The sequence below is a fragment of the Sinocyclocheilus anshuiensis genome, unplaced genomic scaffold (genome assembly GCF_001515605.1).
Source record: "Sinocyclocheilus anshuiensis isolate Anshui unplaced genomic scaffold, SAMN03320099.WGS_v1.1 scaffold1303, whole genome shotgun sequence".
Classification (NCBI taxonomy): Eukaryota; Metazoa; Chordata; class Actinopteri; order Cypriniformes; family Cyprinidae; genus Sinocyclocheilus; species Sinocyclocheilus anshuiensis.
In genome coordinates, this window is record NW_015537954.1 from 820,963 (window position 1) to 841,130 (window position 20,168).

Sequence of the window (20,168 nt, forward strand, 5' to 3'; positions counted from 1 at the left end):
AATAGGATTAAAAGAAAGATAATTGCAACTTTTTATCTCACATTTCAGACTTTATTCTCACAATTCAGAGAAAAAAGTCAGAATTGTAAACTCAAGAGTTGCGAGATATACAAGTAATCCCAGAATTGAGAGATATAAACTTGCAAAAAGTCACATTTGCAGTTTATTTATTAGTTTATATCTTACAATTCAGACTTTTTCCTCTCGCAATTCTGAGAAAAAAAAAGTATTGCACAAGAAAAAAGTCTGACTTGTGAGATAAAAAGTTATGTTCTTATGTAATGTTCTGGCTTAATAAAAGTACTAATTTCTTGTAGCTAATTGTAGTGTACCTTTAACATGATTAGTGTCTGTTCAGTTAAGCATCACTATATTTCTCACACTTCTGGATGTGATCAAACCTTTAACACTAAAGTTTGTTTCTTCTCCAGACATGAATGATTCCTCAAATCATGTGTTGTTGTGGAGCATGTGCTGCCAAGTTGCTATGATGAAGGTAAGTAATTATACAGTTTCCTTAATATTTCATTATTAGCCATCCAGTAGTATTTCATCCTCTTGTGAAACCCAAACATCTCTCTCTGGAGCTCCAGAAGGACGTCTAAACCGCATCAACAGCTGATTCTGTCATATAAGCTGTTTCTCCTTTGTTTATGTCAGCAGAAACATACGAGATAACAATAATAAATCATCCACAAAAGCAGTGTTAAGTCGCTGGGGTATATTTGTAGCAATAGCCAACAATACATTGTATGGGTCAAAATTATCAATTTTTCTTTTATGCCAAAAATCATTAGGATATTAAGTAAAGATCACGTTCCATGAATATATTTTGTAAATGTCCTACCGTAAATATATCAAAACTTAATTTTTGATTAGTAATATGCATTGCTAAGAACTTCATTTGAACAACTTTAAAGACGATTTTCTCAATATTTTGATTTTTTTGCACCCTCAGATTCCAGATTTTCAAATAGTTGTATCTCAGCCAAATATTGTCCTATCATAAAAAACCATACATCAATGGAAAGATTATTTATTCAGCTTACGACTGGTTTGGTGCTCCAGGGTCACATATATGGCCTGTGTTTTGTTGAAGCAGATCAGATTTGACCTCTTTTGACCGAGTGAATAGTGAAGTCAGATGAGATTTTACCAGCTATTATTGTTGACTCCAGGTTGAAGATGAAGAGCCGGATATGTTTCCATATTTATGGAGATTTAAACTGACGGCTCTGAGATGTTATCTAGACGCAGCTACTCGCCCGTATCAACAACGCTGTTATAAGTGATTTTCTGTGCAAATTCACATGCTATTTTGTGTCTCTTGGGAATCGATGTTTCTGCGCACGTATTCTCCTCGTGAGGATTTACGGACGGTTGAGGGGGTTTTTGATTTCTTCATTGATCATAGGTGAGTTTCTTCTTGGCTCCTGAGCAGCTCAGTGTCGTTTTATTAACACTGACACAAAACACAATGCCTGCAGCGTTTCCTCCAAGCTGCATGCATTTCCTTGATGCCAACAACCTAAACGGTTTTATTAAATGGTTTAGTCATAGACTGCGATTTGTTTTATTGACCAGCCTTTTAAACACAAGGTTTGATCGCATTAGTAGCACTTGCTAGTACTAGTGATGGCTGACTCATCAGCCGAACCTGTTTCAGCTAAAGTGTTTCAGGTTAATTTTTCAATAATTTAACAAACATTCACATGTTCATAGTTTTCTGATGTTGGTTATTGGACGAATGACTAGCAGGTAGACAAAATGTTTCTATATTTATATTATGTACATTAAAAAAAACTTTTAGGAAGTGTTTTATGATTTGTTTTTGTTTTTTAATTTTCAATTGATTTAAATTTGACGTATTTAAAAAAAAAATCTAATTATTACTTAACATAAATAAACTTTCATGGAAATAAAAAAATTTAAAAAACCTCTTTTGACTATATGGATTACATAAAATAAAAACTAATAAAAATGAGAAGAAAATACAACAACAACAAAATAAAATGAAAAAAGAACATTTTAATTTAAAATTTTATTTTGAAATAATCTAATTATTACTTGAAATAAAATAAACGTTAACAGTAATAAATGAATAAAAAGTAACTTTATATAGTATTTTAACTAGTTACCAAGTTGCTAGTTGAATTTCTCACTTTTTAGTTAAACTTACTAAAATTACTAAAACTAAATAAACTAAAACTTTAGTAAAACCTAGACACATTAAAAAAACTATTTAAAAAAAATGGGGGAAAAAAGATCATAAAAATGGTATTTAAAACCTTTTTATCATTTTTTTATTGTTTTTAATTATTTTAATTTTATATTTTATATAATTAGCTTTTCATCAATTCATAAACTCCAGTTGACAAACTCTAATAAATACAGAAATGATGAATCGTGCATGCAGGTCTGATGATACTGAACCTTTCATTTGTTTTGTAACTGTAAGATGAAGATTGGCAGCATGGAGAAAAATGAGGAGAATCTGGTGTGTTCTGCTGGAGAATCAGTGCAGGTTCAGACATGAGCATTATCTGTGTTTTCATGCATCTAAATTTGTCATTTCAGAGATCTGTGAAGATCTTCATCTTTCAGAGTAACTGAGCCATTCACATTTAAAACACTGTCACAGTTTCACGTACAGGTTTCCCTCGGCGGATAACAGTGTTTGTGGCCAAATAGACTCAGCTATACTCAGCTATACAGCTATTACTACTACTGCTAATAATAATATGTGTATTTTATATAGTGTCTTCAATTCAATTATTAAACTAAATTGAGCTGAATAACAAAAATGTTTCCTTCTGTAGAGCTGCTTCATTGTTTGTTTGTTTGTTTTTCATAACTGATGCATTTTGCAATAATATCTGTTATATTTCAGTTTATTTCTGTGAAGCTGATAGATTACACAAAATATTTTAGATACTATATTACACGTTATTTTTAATTTATATGGTATAAGGTGTACTGTATAAATAAAAAATGATACATATATACATGCATATGTAAAACCTAAAACTATACCTTTTGTTTCCTAACTATGAGTTTATTTCTAATCACAGAAAGTCATTAATTTAGTGCACATGCAAATTACCATTTCTTTTCTTTGATAACATTGTTAATCGTTCTTTCATTGAAGCCTCAAGACGAGTTTTACAGCTCCTGAAGAAGAGAAAAGTCCCGTATCCTTTCAAACAATCACATGTTCTGTATGAGAACAATCGATGTGTGATGTGAGAGAGAGCAAGATAGAGCGCTGTCAGTCACTGGAGCTTTGTCATTCACAAAAAACAGAGAGAGAGAGTGAGCGAGCGAGGTTGTGCTGCAGTGGGAGTGTCAGCTTTAGTCAGTGGAGTCTTTGAAGTCCTAATAATCTCACGACACATATTCTTCACCTGAACAGGAGCAAAGTACAGCAGCGGCAGCCACAGAACAGCATGTCCTCTTTCCCACCTTGATTTGATTGTATATTCTGTACACTTCTCTGAAAGTGTGACGTCAGTCCTGTGTGAGTGTGTGTGTGTGTGTGTGCATGTTTATGTGGTTTATGAGGACACAAATTTGTATAATAACATGGGTATTACAACGAGAAGGTGATTTATGAGGACATTTTCAGTGTCCCCGTAATTCAAAAGGCTTATAAATAATTCAGAATGAGTTTTTCTGAAAATCTAAAAATGCACAAAGTTTCCTGTGAGGGGTAGGTTTAGGGGTAGGGTTGGTGTAGGACAATAGAATATACGGTCTGTACAGTATAAAAACCATTACGCCTATGGAGAGTCCCCATAAACCATAAAAACAAACCTGTGTGTGTGAGTGTGAGTGTGAGTGTGTGCGTGTGAGTGTGTTTGTGTGTGTGTGTGTTTGTGTGTGTGTGTGTGTGTGTGTGTGTGTGTGCGTGTGCGTGCGCGTGCGCGCGTGTGTGTGTGTGTGTGCATGTGCGTGACTTGCTTTAAGGAGCAACTTCTCATTATTGCTTCATTTTACATTCTGAACATGTGAATGTTTATCAGTGCAGTCTGTCCCTGAATAAACAGTCGTGCACCACCCGCTTCATTCCCCATGTGCACTATATAGGGCGCACAGCTTGTGTTTATTGTGTATTGTGATGCATTCCTGTGCATTTAGTCATTTGGCTTTCTTTACATTAGCTGATAGAGAAACAAGTCGAGCCAATATAGTTTAAAGAGAGGAAGCAATTTTCTTACCACACCTAGGCGAGGCTTCGCCTGTTTCCGACAGAAACAATGGAATCGAGTTCATGTGTGTGATTTGCATAGAATATCAGAGACCCACAATACATATTAATGTTTAAAACAGATTGCTTATATGGCTTGGGTCAGTAATTCACTGTAGGGCTTTTTTAGCTGCTTGCAGCAGGTGAAAATGGTGCGTCTGATTATTTAGTGAAGTCGCAGCAAACGTCTCCTCAACAACACACATGATCTGAGGAATCATTCAGAGACAGTTTTAAAGGGTTAAGGGGTTGTTAAAGTGATAGTTCACCCACTAAAGATCATTCTGTCTTCATTAACTCGCCCTCGTGTCTGACACTGAACAAATGGTAACCTAAACATGGTAACATCTCGAATTTGGAAGCTGTTTCAGCCACAGAATAAAAAATAAATAAAAGCATAATTATGACTTTTTATCTCACAATTTAGACTTTTTCCTCACGATTCCTCATAAAAAAAACTTGAATTTTTTGCAGTTCTGGGGAACGAACTGCAAGATATAAACTTGCAATTATGAGGAAAAAAGTCATAATTTTAAGATGTAAATTCAGAATTTTGACTTTCTTTCTCGCAATTATAAATTAATGTCTCACAATTCACTTTTTTCTCAGAACTGCAAGTTTGCATCTTAATTTTGCATTTTCTGCATATCTAAAAAATATGAATTGTATAAGATAAAAAGTTGAAATTACACTTTTTTTTCATCCCATCGTGAGAAACTTGCTTGTATACAATTGCCTTGTTTTATTTAAGCAAAACTATTATTTAATATCACTGAATCAACCTAAATACATTAATTTATACCACCAAAACTACTGTAAATGGGTTAAATATAAATTAATACAATACAAATTCATGGTGTTCAATGATGTTTGGACCTCAGTGTGTTCAAAATTGCAACGTTTGTCTCAATTTGTGCTGTTTCTCAAAAAAGTCAAAATTCCAATACGATTTTTTTTTTTACCTTTTTTCTCATAATTAAACGTTTATATCTCGCAATTCTGACTTTTTCTCAGAATTATAAGTTTATATCTAGTAATTCTGTTTTTTTTCTCCACCACTAAATAAAAATGCAATTGCAACTAAAAAAAAATATATATTTTTTTTAAATCTGAAGTCTGATTTCTTTTATTTGTTTATTTATTTAGTTATTTATTTGGAATTGTGATTTTATATCTCACAATTCTGACTTTTTTTGTGAAGTCAGACTTGTTAGATATAAATTTAGAATTGAGAAAAGAAGTCAGAATTGTGAGATAAAAGTTGCAATTACCTTTTTTATTTATTTTTTTATGTCATGGCATAAGCGTTGAAATCACGTTAGTCATATTTTAGTAGTTAATCATCTCTTCATCTCTCTGCTTCTCATCCATAGTTAAGCATCATTAAAAATAATTTCCTCCATCAGGCAGCATTTTGTTCCTTTAACAAATAATAAATCATACCATCTTTACAGAGTGATATTGATGAAGAGCTCAGACAGGTTTTGATCTCGTCTTGATTTTTGTGGTTCTGAAGACCAAAGGCTCTCGACAGCCCGGGGCAGAAGAGTATAGCACATGGGCATCATTTTCTCAACTTTATGTTTATAATTGAAGACGAGCTTTATTGGCAGTTGGCTGTTGCTCTATTTCTTGTTGGAAGCGAGTCAAAGTAGAATCAGCAGGTGGGGTTTGATTGATGGGCCGATGGAGCTGACGGCACATTTCTATCAGACGCCTTGACGAGGCACTGACAGATGACACCACAATAAAACCTGTGAATTACATTTGCTGCAGGACCTCAGATGAACTCGCCACCGACACACGGCTCCAGATTCACGGCTCTCGTGGCCTTCTGTAATCAAACAGACCAAGTGAAACTTTACGGCCTTTGGCATCATTTTAATAGACTTTTAGCATCTAGAATCTTTGTGCAAATGCAAGACGAGGAAGAAGAGTGATTGTGAGAAACAGTGCGGCGTCTGTAGCTCTGTGCCACCTGACTGAGGGAGAGAGACACAGAGAGAACAATAGAAAGAGAGAAAGAGAGAGAGAGGGAGGTGGAACAACACTCGCCGGCGGTGACAGCAGTTTATACAGAACACACTCTATCCTGGGTTTATGTGGGAAAAAAATCACTTCATGCATCTCTCTGTTTGTTTATTTTCTTTCATTCAGAGTGCTGGGTGGTTTCTGTGGTGTACCCGGTGGTTGCTAGGGTGTTGCTAGGGTATTCTGTGTGGTTGCTAGGGTGTTCTGGTGGTTTGTATGGTGTACTGTATGGTTGCTAGGGTATTCAGTGTGGTTACTAGAGTGTTCTGGTGGTTGCTGGGGTATTCTGGGTGGTTACTAGAGTATTCTGGGTGGTTGCTGGGGTATTCTGGGTGGTTGCTGGGGTATTCTGGGTGGTTGCTGGGGTATTCTGGGTGGTTGCTGGGGTATTCTGGGTGGTTGCTGGGGTATTCTGGGTGGTTGCTGGGGTATTCTGGGTGGTTGCTGGGGTATTCTGGGTGGTTGCTGGGGTATTCTGGGTGGTTGCTGGGGTATTCTGGGTGGTTGCTGGGGTATTCTGGGTGGTTGCTGGGGTATTCTGGGTGGTTGCTGGGGTATTCTGGGTGGTTGCTGGGGTATTCTGGGTGGTTGCTGGGGTATTCTGGGTGGTTGCTGGGGTATTCTGGGTGGTAGCTAGGGTATTCTGGGCGGTTGCTAGGGTATTTTATTTGGTTTTGTGGTGTTCTGGTGGTTGCTAGGGTATTCAGTGTGGTTACTAGAGTGTTCTGGTGGTTGCTGGGGTATTCTGGGTGGTTGCTAGGGTATTTTATTTGGTTTTGTGGTGTTCTGGTGGTTGCTAGGGTATTCAGTGTGGTTACTAGAGTGTTCTGGTGGTTGCTGGGGTATTCTGGGTGGTTGCTGGGGTATTCTGGGTGGTAGCTAGGGTATTCTGGGCGGTTGCTAGGGTATTTTATTTGGTTTTGTGGTGTTCTGTGTGGTTGCTATGGTATTCTGTGTGATTCCTAGGGTATTCTGGATGGTTTCTGTGGTGTACTCAGTGGTTGCGAGGGTGTTCTGGTGGTTGCTAGGGTATTCTGTGTGGTTGTAAGGGTGTTTTGGGTGGTTTTAATGGGGTTCTGGGTGGTTTCTGTGGAATTCTGTTTTGTGGGTGGGTATTAGGGTGCACACAGTCTTCTGTGGGGTTTCTATGGTGTCTTGGTGGTTGCTAGGATATTCTGGTTTTGTGACATTCTGGTTGGTTGCTAGAGTTTTCTGGGTGGTTTTATGATGTTCTGGGTGGTTGTTATGGTATTATGGTTAGTTACTAGGGTGTTCAGCGTGGTTGCTAGGGTGTTTTGGATGGTTTCTGTGGTGTTTGGTGTTGTGGGTGGTTGCTAGGGTTATTCTGGGTGGTTTCTAGGGTGTTTGGGGTGGTTGCTAAGGTATATGTGCATTACAAGGCATAACTAATGCATTAAAACTACTTTCATAATGCATTATGGCTTTAAATAAAGTGTTAGTGTTTCCTTTCCACTAGTCTGAATGAAGACGTGTTATGGAAGCAAAATAGACCAGTGCATAAAAACACACTTGTTTTACCTGTATTTAACAACCACTGATCATGTAAAATAATATGGATTTGCAAGTTATATTAACAAATGCAATAATATCAGCCTCTTTTCTTTGACTTTTTCATTCTCGCAGCAGTAAAAATATGACCTTCGTGAGAGACAAATCAAGCATTTGGCACGACAGATATAAACAGTTTATCCAGGATTTGTGCTGACTTATTTATTTTCGGTATGATCTCGTAACAATCCTGCAGGAATTATAATTACGCAACCGACCGGCAGGATGCATAAGACTCGTCGCATGTGCAAACCTGCAGGAAACCTATAAAAGTTATTACAATCATTCATCGTTTATCAATCACGCAAGACAATAAACATGTAAACAATACGATTTCCTGACTGGAACAGTCAAATTAACAGCTTTTATGGGTTTCCTGAGATATGCAGCAGCATACAGACGCATACAACAATATTATGATGATGATTCGCTCAAGCTCAATACTGTGACCTTCAGTTTGCCTCACATTTTCAATTATTTCTTCAGTTTTATTTGCATGTCCTCTAAGCGGCGACCTTAGCGTGCATGTATGTGCACACACACACACACACACACACACACACACACACACACACACACACACTCGGTAGCTGCTGTAAATGGACATCCTGTCTCAGGCGGGCCGAAGGGTTTGTTATGCTTGAGTCGGGTTCAGTGAGTTACTCAACACGGCTCTGGAGACGAGACCTAAGCGCTGGCCAAAAACAACACTGGCTCACGCTGAGAGATGCCCGCTGCATTGTCCTTCCAGACCACCAGAATCGGGCCAAAACCTCACACTAACACTGCGATCCGGCCCGCTCTCATGCCTTAGGGAAGGAATTATTTTTTACACATGATCTTGTGTAATATTCATTTTGTAATATGTGGAAGGATTCTAAGGATTTTCTTGATCTGATCCTAAAAAAATCACTTTACACTCTTAAAAACAAACGTTTCAAAAGGTTTTATCACAGTGATGCAGTAGACGAACCCTTTTCAGTGATCAGTTCTTAAAAGCACCATTTTTTCTTGAGTGTAAAGAACATTTTAACTTTTTTCATTACAAAGAACCTTTTTGTGCAATGGAAAGGTTTCATGGATGTTAAAGAAGCTTCTTTATGGAACCATCAGTTCCAAGAAATAACCTTTATTTTTATTTTTATTTTTATTTTTAACCCTTGTGCTGCTGCTCAAAAATAATCAGCCTTTTAAAAATTGCTTTTAAAAATCTCTATTATCACCAAATTTTGGATTCAGAATTAGTTTTCTTTCATTTAGCACAGGTTTTGTGTTTCTTTTTGGATCTGATTGATCGTAGGCCTCATGATCTGAGCTCATGCACTTCAATTTATGAGTGAAAAAACATTATCTGTGGATAATTTTGGCAATATTCACTGAGATCAGTGAGAGCTGCTATCAGTCATTTACACAAAGAAATACAAAACCTGTGCTAACTGACAGAAAGTTGATAAAAATATTAAATCCAATATTCTGTGATTTATATATTATAAAAATTAGAAATTTAGCTACTTTTTGTAGGCCAGTCATTTTTTAAATGCAACAAGGTGTGCATTTCAAATAAATATATATATATAGCCTGACTCAACATTTTTTCTTTGCATGCAATTCACCCTACACCTAATTCTTCATGTGGAATTTTTTTTTTTTTTTTTTTTTTTTTTTTTTTTAAATGGCTTGTGTTAGCATTACAGAGTTCAACCCATATCAGCAGCATAGTATTTTGCTCAGACATTAGTATGCACACTCATACCACACAGAGCTTTACATTAGTTTGCTTCAGCCCACACAATATGCACTGCTGCCGTATGTACAGCTGCAGCTGACGCCCGTTCAAAGGCTTGCACAATCACTCATAGGTGTCTCTGTACAAAACCCCAGCATGCACAGCAAACCTGAGCCACTTTAAATTCGTTAACCATTAAACTGTATACTGCCGCTTTTGTTTGTTTGTTTGTTTGCTTATCCTGAAGACAGCAGCATTGTCTGCGCTGACATATTCACCTCATGCACAATAAGAATATTCGCTCTAAAAATATCATTCTCATTAGATCAGCACATAACTCAAACCAGTGACTTCTGAAAGGACTGAAAAAAGCGCGCTGGTAAAATCTCAGCCAACGTTGCTATTTACACAACAGTAGCGTGCCTGCAGTGATTGTTTTGATAAATGGGTGACCGTCCACTGTCCCTCCACCCCCTCCGACTGACCCCTGGCACAGCGAGAGCAAACACAGTCTGCACGCGATGATTAACCCGCGCAACGTTCAGGGTTCGAGCACTGTGTGTCTGTGTGTGTGTGTGTGTCTCTGTGTGTGTGTCTCTGTGTGTGTGTGTGTGTGTGTCGACTACCCTGCAAAACTGCTGAACAATTGCCCTTCCAGTTAACTTTACCTGACACAACCTGTTTTCATTAATATTAACAACTGATTTTGTTTTATTATTATGCTACACATGCAAAAATGTATATCTTATAAGTTATAACTATAATGGTACATCTGTAGTCTATGTGTCTATATTTAGACGACAGGTAAGAATGTAACATAATTGCTGAAAAAAGTCCCCAGATGGGAGCTAAACCTGGCAAAAAATATTGATGGTAATATTAATAACTAATATAAATATTATATATTTTGTATTATTATTCTAAAAATGCAAGGGTTCGTTTTTGGGTGAGTCTGATTAAATATTTATATCACATATTTATATATATTTGGGTAGTTACAAGCAGTGTTCTGCTATGTTCATTCCATGGTTGTTGTAGTTAACTAAAATTAAAAATAAAAGTTTATTATTATTCAAAAATGCTTAATGATTAGATATTTATAGCAGATATTTATATATATTTACTTAAAAGCATTGTTAATTGCATGGTTGTTATAGTTAACTAAACTTAAATCTAAAAATAAACCTATAAAAAATTAGAACTCGAAATAAAATAAACTTTGACCAAAATAAAATAGGAAAAATATTATTAGTATTTTATTTCAGCTAGTCAGCAAAGCAACATTTCTCCTTTTCATTTAGCTGAATTTTGTTTAACTAAAACCAAAACTGAAATAAAAATGTATAAAAATGTATAGATGTTTAAAAAAATAAATAAAAATGACAAAAAAACAGCTAAATTACTAAAACGGTTACTAAAACTAAAATTATAAATGAAAACACAACATATAAGAATCATTTAAGATATTAATAAAATACTGCAATATTATTTCAATAATACTAAAGTATTACAGTTTCATTCATCAACTATTTTAAACGTTATTTTTATGTTTAATTATTAAGCAGGCAGTTTTAATGAGTTCATTAATAAGAGACTATGGAATATTATTTGTTTAACTCTTTTATTTGTTAACCCTCTAACTCTAGCACTCTCTATTCTAATTCTATTTTATCTATTTGTTGACTTGACCCTCTAACACTTGCACTCTCTATTTGTTTTCTTACAGCTTGTTTTCTTTTGTGTGTGTGTGTGTGTGTGTGTGTGTGATGGTGTTGCGTGTCAAGCAGTCACATATCTGCTTTCCCTTCAGTGCATGGCTGTTTTCTCGGTGTTTTTGTCTGACTCAGCACAAGCCAGCGCCGCTCAGATTGATGGCTGCCTCTGGATTCCGCACGCAACTATTGTTGTCCTCCGAGGCCCGTGTTCATGCGCTCGCCGAGCCTCCAGAGAACAGAAGGTGATACACAATCGCGCTTGCGTGAGGCGCTCCGCTTTGATGTTTGCCGCTCGCCTTCATTCTCACGCTCGCGCGGATCACACCGCTCGGACATATTTGTGACCCTGGAGCACAAAAGCAGTCATAAGGGTCAATTTTACGAAATTGAGATGTATGCATCATCTGAAAGCTGAATAAATAAGCTTTCCATTGATGTATGGTTTGTTAGGATAGGACAATGTTTGAAAATCTGGAATCTGAGGGTGCAAAAAATCTAAATATTGAGAAAATCATCTTTAAAGTTGTTCAAATGAAGTTCTTAGCAATGCATATTACTAATCAAACATTAAGTTTTGGTATATTTACGGTAGGAAATTTACAAAATATCTTCTTGGAACATGATCTTTATTTAATATCCTAATGATTTTTGGCATAAAAGAAAAATGGATAATTTTGACCCATACAATGTATTGTTGGCTATTGCTACAAATATACCTGTGCTGCTTAAGACTGCTTTTGTGCTGCAGGGACACATATATGAATGGAGTTTATTGATCCCCATGGGGCAAGCTCGTTCTTGCTAAACCTGAGATACTACATTGTGAGGTTTCTGATAAATTACTGTCATGTTTATAAGGTCCTGCTAGATTCAAACGTCACGCAGTTAAATAAAATTAATTAATTAATTAGGCTACAGCGACCTACAATAAACAATAGAAACAATAGACGCCATATTGAATTTAACGTGGATGAAAACGAGGCTGTGCAATGGCACGTGTTGTGTAAAAGTCATATATTTTCACAGCTCACAACATCCAAAAGACACAATATGTAAGTTTTCATCATAAAATATCCATAAACGACTTGCACAGTGTGATATATTTCATGCAGTTGTAGTTAAGTTATCCCAGAAGTTCCCAAGGATTTATAAATCTAGAGAAATTCCAATTTTAAATAATGGCTCGTCCCTGGTTATTACCGCCTATCAATGACATAATATCCACACTACACTCTTAGAAATAAAGGTGCTTCACGATGCCATAGAAGACTTTTTTTTTTAGCTCTCACGTGAATTCTCTCACCATAAACAACAAAGTGCAGATGTAAGTATGATGTAAGTAAGAGATTCATTCATCAAACAGTGTATAGACATCTTTACTGATTATAAGTGGAGTTTTTTGAGAGTGCTTAAACTCACACTAGACTGAAGTCAGACATAATGTTTTTTGACAATGTACATTTTCTTTGCTTGCTTTCTCTGTATAATTTATTCGCTGTTTGAATAACTGTGGAAGGTACAGGTAATAAAAAAATGTATTCATTACCTCATCCGGGAACATGCTTCTTCATAGCGTCATCAAGCTTCGCATTTGTTATTGTTTTGAAAATGCAACCTCTAGCGGCGAAAACGTACATATTGTGCCTTTAAAGTTATTTTCTGAAAGATGTTCCATTGGTGTTACACTACAGTACAATCTACTAACGCTAACTCACAACCAATTTGTGTATATTTTACAAGACGGCTAATTCGTACGAATTCGTTGTACGATGTCACGATTTTGTACGATTTGTCTAAAACCCAGTGACGGGTAGGTTTAGGGGCGGGGTACAATACTATCATATTTTTATAGATGCAATTTAGTTTTATTGTAGTTTTATTGTGGTCATTCATACAAATTCATACAAATTGGGGAACTCGTAAAATACGTACGTTTTAGCAAAGATTTTAGCCACCTCATAAAATATGTACGAATTGTCATGAGATCGGGATAAATCCACTGAAAGTGCTGTACTTCAGTCTACTCACAACTTCGTTTTCATTCCTGTCTGAGATTAAATATGGCATTGGAAATCGCATACTGTCTGATTAGGTACTACTTTTGAATTTAAACTTATGGTGCATTCAAGTCACGTAGGAAAGATTGTATTTACGTGTAAAATGCACATAAATGCCACCATAAAGTCATAATTATGAGTGGGAAACTCAGACTTTCTGAGTCCTGAGTTTCTGTGTTGGACGAAACATGTCAGACACAATGGAAGCAGCATCTAAATTTAGATGCTGCTTCCATTGTGTCTGAGATGTTTCGTAGTTCTGACAATTTCATTAATTTCAACTAACTTACCATCCATTTAGATTCCAAATGGATGGTACGTTTGTTGAAATTAATGAAATTATAAATTTTTTGTCATTTAAAATAAAACTAAATTGCATCTATAAAAATATGATAGTATTGTACAATTTTGATATATACGAATAGAATATACAATGATTAAATTTACAGCACCTTTATAAATTTAATCAAAATGTAAGAAACAAAAAAAAACTTTGATGCATATTCTTTAATCACCATTTTTTATTTTAATTTTAATTTAAATTTAATTTAATGTTATTTATTTAATTATTCGTAGAAAAGGTGCATCGCCAAAGTGACCTGTTATATCGTAATTATGACTTGCCAACTTCCTTCCGGAAGGACTTGAATGCACCATTACCTCACAACCATTTAAAAAGTATGTTCTATATATGGGAACTACAAATGAGATTTGGATGCACTACATCTGCATGTTGTTACTTTCACGTGACTGGGGATTTTTTTTTTTGCATACTATATGAGAAGTGTTTGATTTTGGATGAAGCGAAGGTCTATTTTTACTCAGAAATTGTTAGTAAATTTCACAATTAATTACAAAGGTAATGGCAAGTAACACATTAAATTAAATTAGAAAAAAAATATATATTTTTTTTTTTGTTTTGTTTTTTTTGTTTTTTTTTTATATAAAAAAATATTTAAATAATTTAAATATTTTGTGGGAAATCTTTACAGTGAAACTAAACGTTTCTGGTTATGCTCAACTATATCATGTTTTCTAGAAATCGCTCTTTGTGGGTTCAGTCTCTATTGATTTATAAAATCCTCCTCCAGTGTGGCAGAGATCATTTCTATGTACTCTGTCGTGCTTTACTGAAGGTGAAGGTCGTTTAATCAGGAGTACAAAATCATTTATATAACAGGGTTATTTAACATAAGCAACACGCACACATCCAGAACTTACTGAACAACACTTAAATTCATTGTTTAGAGCCCTTGAAAGTCATTATAACCTACAGTACACACAATACAATCTGTATTAAGGTGCATTAAGACCCCATTTACACCTGCTTTTTGTCTCAGGTGACTGGCAAAGTGTTCAGCAACAAAAACAGTGTACAGGAGTAAAATGTTTGAAGATCTGATCATTCAAATTATGCAGTTTCATGTAACCACATTAAAGTTATACAGTATTATCAACACAAATCTTTTTTGATGTGGCCTTTGGCTACAGAACTTCTTTCTCCTTTAACAACAGGTGTGTGTGTGTGTGTGTGTGTGTGCGTGTGCGTGCGTGAATATGCAATAATTGTTTCTTTTCTCATTTTGGAGTCTCGTAAAAGCTTGAAATTGACTTATTTTGACTTAATTAACTTTATATTTTAGAGAATGTTTTGTACTGTTATCAAGATTTTTAGTCATCAGATACACCACTGTATACAGAATACAACTTGCGGTAAATGTTAACCTGGTTACTACCTCAATTACTTAGAATGTGCATTAAATATAATTAAATAAATACATATAATTCATTCATTCATATTTTCATTTATATTGCTTTCATTCACACATTCATATTGCTTGTGTGTGTGTGTGGGTGTGTGTGTGTGTGTGTGTTTCTATTCTGGTGGGGACATCTAAAATGCAGAAAGTTTCCTGTGAGGGGTAGGTTTAGGGGTAGGTGTATAAAATCCCTGTATTTATTTTTGTATTTTTTTTCCAGCTCAGGTACATTGAGGGCCATGAGTAAAAGTGCAGAATTTTAATCACATACTTCCAAAAGGCCCCTGCTTGCATCTTTAAATGAAAGTGACCGTGTTTTGTAGTTCAGATGCATTAAACCGTTCAGAGCAGATGTGATGTTTGTGTGTTTTTGACATGTCACAGTAATGGACATGACCTCTGACCTCCATGCCTTGCAGCCTGTGGGAAACAGAAGGCCCAGGTGAAGTGTCATGAACCTAATCCTATTAAGACGGGCGGCTCGGGGCACACGCGAGGTCTGCAGCCAGACACACCGACTCCTGCCTCAATCATCTGAGATTCATGAGATTCAATCATCTCCAAGACGCTTTAAGAAACCTCCTGCAAAACTCCTGAGAAACTCTGCTCAAGTGCACCGAGGCCAAAAGCTGCTTTAAACACAAAGGATGCTCACACCAAATGTTGATTTCATTTAGTTAATAGAAGTTAATTGATAAAGAAAATCTATTTATGACAGCATTTTTACATAAGTGCCTAAAACTTTTAACAGCACTGTAGCTTTGCACGAGGAGCGCAGGACAGTGAAAAGAGTTCCCAGGGCATTTGAAGGGTACTTATATGTGTTGGTTTACGAAACCCATGAATGCAAGTGTGTTGAAAGTTTAAATAGTTTTAGATTTATGCATATATTTTGATGCAGTGATGATTTAGCAGATATATTAGCATGCACTGGGATGCATGCGTGTGTTTCTGTGTAGCAGGGAATTGGAGGTGTGCAGTCACAGGTGCAGAACTGCTCCGGATTGCGTGCCGGCAGGTTGTTTTCTCATGCCGTACTTCAAACATGACACTTCAAAACCTCTCGCTCCATTCAGGGCTGTTCCTGCCCACAAAGACACAAACATGACACTGATAGGTGGACGGCCCTCGCAGTGAACCCTGCAGGTAAGATCTGGACGCATTCACACACACACACACACAAGCACGCACATGAACACAGTGTAAATACTGCATGACATCTGTACAGACAAATTGATTCAGGTTACATAATACATGCACATTTTTAATTAAAAAAAATCTCAGCTTCAAGAATATCAGCACATATATAATCTTACAGTATGTATACATTTATTTAAATAAAAAAATATGAATTTCCATCTCAGCCTCAAGAATATCAGTACACACACATTGCATGACTACAGATTACATGATGAAAACTGTAGTTAGTAACATTATCTAGGTTACTTTAATCTAGATTACTTTTTTAATCAAACTTGCCATTAAACATACCATACTGATAGAAAAAAAGAAGTAAGAGAACAAAAACATATTCCATTTTTGATATCAACATCATAAAATGCATTAAACATTGCATTGGTGAGTTGATAATAAGCGAATTAATTAAATCATAAACTCTCGTCTGGCAGTAAAGGTGAGCGCGGCAGGTGCTCGAGTGTTGCGTGATGAAGCTTCACACTCATTTGACTTCTTTCATCTTGTGCGATTCCTTTGAGTTTAACTGCTGAAGGCAAACAAATGTGTCTTGCTCTCTTAGTTTGGCCTTTAACACTGACATAGTGGCTCCAAACACACGCAAACTCTTCATGCTACATTACTGCCTAAGTGTTCAGATGTTTATGCTGTTTTGGCATGTTTTTTTCCCAGTTGCTGTTCTGAGTTCAGTCTCTGCTGTCTCGTTTGTCTCTCTAAGTGCAGTTAACTCAAATTATTAATTAAGGGACCGAATGCAAGCAACACTGATGTTTTTGGATTCGATTTTATTGACTGATTGATTTAATTTGGATTTTGCATTATAGAGACTAAAAAAAAAAAACATTTCTTTGCATGAAAAATAGCATTTGCTCTTTAGGCTTGACTTTTTGATTCTTCACAGTTTGCACTCTAATTTCACTCTGCATAAGTTATTATGATTTGTAAAGTGTTCAAGGCCACTTACAAACAACACTGTTAACATTTTACTTAAAGCCTTTAAATATAATGTATAATAAATGTGTTTTTAATGCATCAATTATGCCTTGTAATGCACCTTATATTGCACTTTATGATCTTTTGAATAATTGTAAACACATTATAATACTTATCTATTCAGAAAGTATGATGCATTAAAATACATGACAAAAAAAACCTTCAAATATTGTAATGTATAATGTATGTAATATATATAACAACAGGTGCATGCACGCGATGCTGTTTGTTAGGTTTATCGTAGCGTGTTTCAAATCACGATAACAGTCTGTGGTGACCGAGATTCTTACAAGAGAAACTATACCGCAGAACAAAGAAATCAGCGCAGTTCGGGTTTCATGCATTTCAGTGACAGCGCTTTACTGACACGCATTGCATTGGTTTGACTCCATTCTGGCGGCTTTTCCTGTTGACACACTGAATGAGATGTGCAGGAATCTGCAGCAGGGCTGTGAAACACACACACACACACAAATACACACACACACCTTTGCACGCGATGCTCTACTTGTTGCTTAATGAGTTACGAGCGCGTGCCAGGCGAACATGACCCTACAAATCAACGCAAAACTCTTTCTTTCGTCGATTTACTCTTCTGCGAATATGCAGGCAATTATCAGATGTGTTGCAACAAACAGTTTATTTAGTCTAATTGCTGAAATTGTCAAAAAAAGATTTATGGCACTGACTTCTGTTTCTGTTAAAACGGTTTTATTAGATAAATAAACATCAAGAAGCATGTTCTTTCTGTGCTCAGCTGTATAGTTTTTTATGAGTTGTAAATATCTAATCTATAATACGCATTGCGCATTTATTTCTCAGTCTATGCATCGATTAGTATTTTTCTAAAAACGGTCAGACAGCTGTTATAATGTTGTAAAATATTATCGTTATCACATATACGTCAAATACATGGCAAAAAGTTTAACTCATTTATTTTCATATATTTCAAGGTTCTTTTAAAGTTTCAGTATTTATTTAGGACTTGTGATACATAAATCTATTATTATTATTTAACCTATCTATATTAATAAATAATGCATCTAGTTTAATAAATATATAGTAAAAATATTGTAAATTTGTTTAAAGGTTCTGTTGGTTTAAAGGGTTGATCATTCATTCACACACACACACACACACACATATATATATATGTATATATATATATATATACCAGTTTTTGTTTCAAACATTGGATTTTATTTATTTATTTATTTTTTGCACATAGAAAAAGAAAGAAAAATGCATGGAAAGAAAAATATTTTTGATAGAAAAAAAATACATTTTTAAAGAACCTTTAAGTCAACATTTCTTAATAGAACCAGTTTTTTTTTTTTTAATAACCTAAAGAAACTTTTTCCACTGTAAAGAACTTTTTATGCAATGGAAGGTTCAATTGATGTTAAAAACTCTTTATGGGACTGATGCCAATAAAAAAACTTTATTTTTAAGAGTACATAATATAATATATTATATCATATAATATGCAAAAAGTAGGCTATAAAGTATAAAAGTACATTCTGTTGTATATTTTGTGCAGCTGTTTTAGGTTTCGTGTGCTGATCTAGAATCTTTTTCTTTTTTGCTCTCCAACAAAAGGGCAACTTCTCACTAGAGCTTCAAAGCTCCTTCAGAGATCCTTAATTGCACGAGCAATGATATATTTGGGATTCTTACGAAGCCGCTCGCGTTGACCCGGGATCTGTTCCTCGTCTTTGATCATCTGAAGACGACCAGACCTCCCAATATGATGATATAAATCATCTGAAGAGCGAAAAGAAAATATATGATTGATCGGTGCTGCCAGAGCATTTCACTCTCATTCAGCGAGATGCTTCATAAAGTCGAAATGCAACAAAAACAAGTAAAGTTTCTACCGAAATCAAGCGCGTGCATGAAATGAATCAATAAAAAAAAAAGCACTATCTGTTCTTGCAGCTTTGAAAGTGACAGAGATCGTTAAACGATGGTAAAGTGAACTCGGTTGCACCTCCAGCATCCTCGGGCGAGCTCTCACGCAACGTGGCCAATCTTTAACCCGCACGCCACAGGTGCATGCACGCGATGCTGTTTGTTAGGTTTATCTTAGCGTTCTTTTAAAGTTTCAGTATTTATTTAGGACTTGTGATACATAAATCTATTATTATTATTTAACCTATCTATATTAATAAATAATGCATCTAGTTTAATAAATATATAGTAAAAATATTGTAAATTTGTTTAAAGGTTCTGTTGGTTTAAAGGGTTGATCATTCATTCACACACACACACACACACACATATATATATATGTATATATATATATATATATGTAGTCACATCATTTAGATATGTGTGTGTTTGGAAACGCAAGAGAACTTAATTAAGTCTCTAGTTACTCTAATTTTCTCCGTTAATGTTGCGACTAGGGATCGATCCCCCTGTAATAAAATCTGACTCCTATCACTGATTCTCTCCCATTCACAAAGCCTCCAGCTCTTCGTGACGTCACGTGAAGAGCAACCAATCGCCACGAGCTCTTCTCTATAAAAGTTTTCCCCGCTGGAACACTGCAGCACTCCTCTGGAGCTAACTGACTCTGAATAGACAGATTCAGCTGAGAAGAGGAGAAATATTCGTCCGATCGCTCTGGGTAAGTCTGATGGCAATGCTTCTTTCTTTTAGAGAATATTTGATTTCATTTCAATTTTCAATTTCAATCTTTTTTTTTTTTTACACAAAAATATAAAAAAATTAACTCTTCTTACTTCTTTTACACAATATTGTACCACTTGTTCATTGACTGGTGTGCATTAGATTTTAGAAAATGGATATATAGATAAAAATTTATGGTCTTTAAATATATATATATATATATATATATATATACATATATAT

At 35.4% G+C, this 20,168-nt stretch overlaps 1 protein-coding gene and 1 long non-coding RNA gene across 4 annotated transcripts in view; both read left to right on the plus strand.

The window, feature by feature from the left end:
• The first annotated feature begins 588 nt into the window (after positions 1-588).
• Positions 589-15,760, plus strand: LOC107665486 (uncharacterized). The gene is made up of 3 exons (XR_001631553.1): positions 589-599; positions 7,276-7,277; positions 15,670-15,760. It is a non-coding gene; the product is annotated as an uncharacterized LOC107665486 (long non-coding RNA).
• Positions 15,761-19,847: 4,087 nt separating this feature from the next.
• LOC107665158 (cytochrome P450 1A1-like) overlaps positions 19,848-20,168 on the plus strand; it is a 5,372-nt gene continuing 5,051 nt past the window's right edge. For 2 of the 3 annotated variants that reach the window (XM_016455929.1, XM_016455937.1), the window contains exon 1: positions 19,850-19,923. The gene's annotated coding sequence lies outside the window, so the exon portion shown is untranslated. Of the gene's footprint in view, positions 19,924-20,168 lie in introns of all 3 variants that reach the window. The other variant, XM_016455945.1, reaches the window with a different exon arrangement.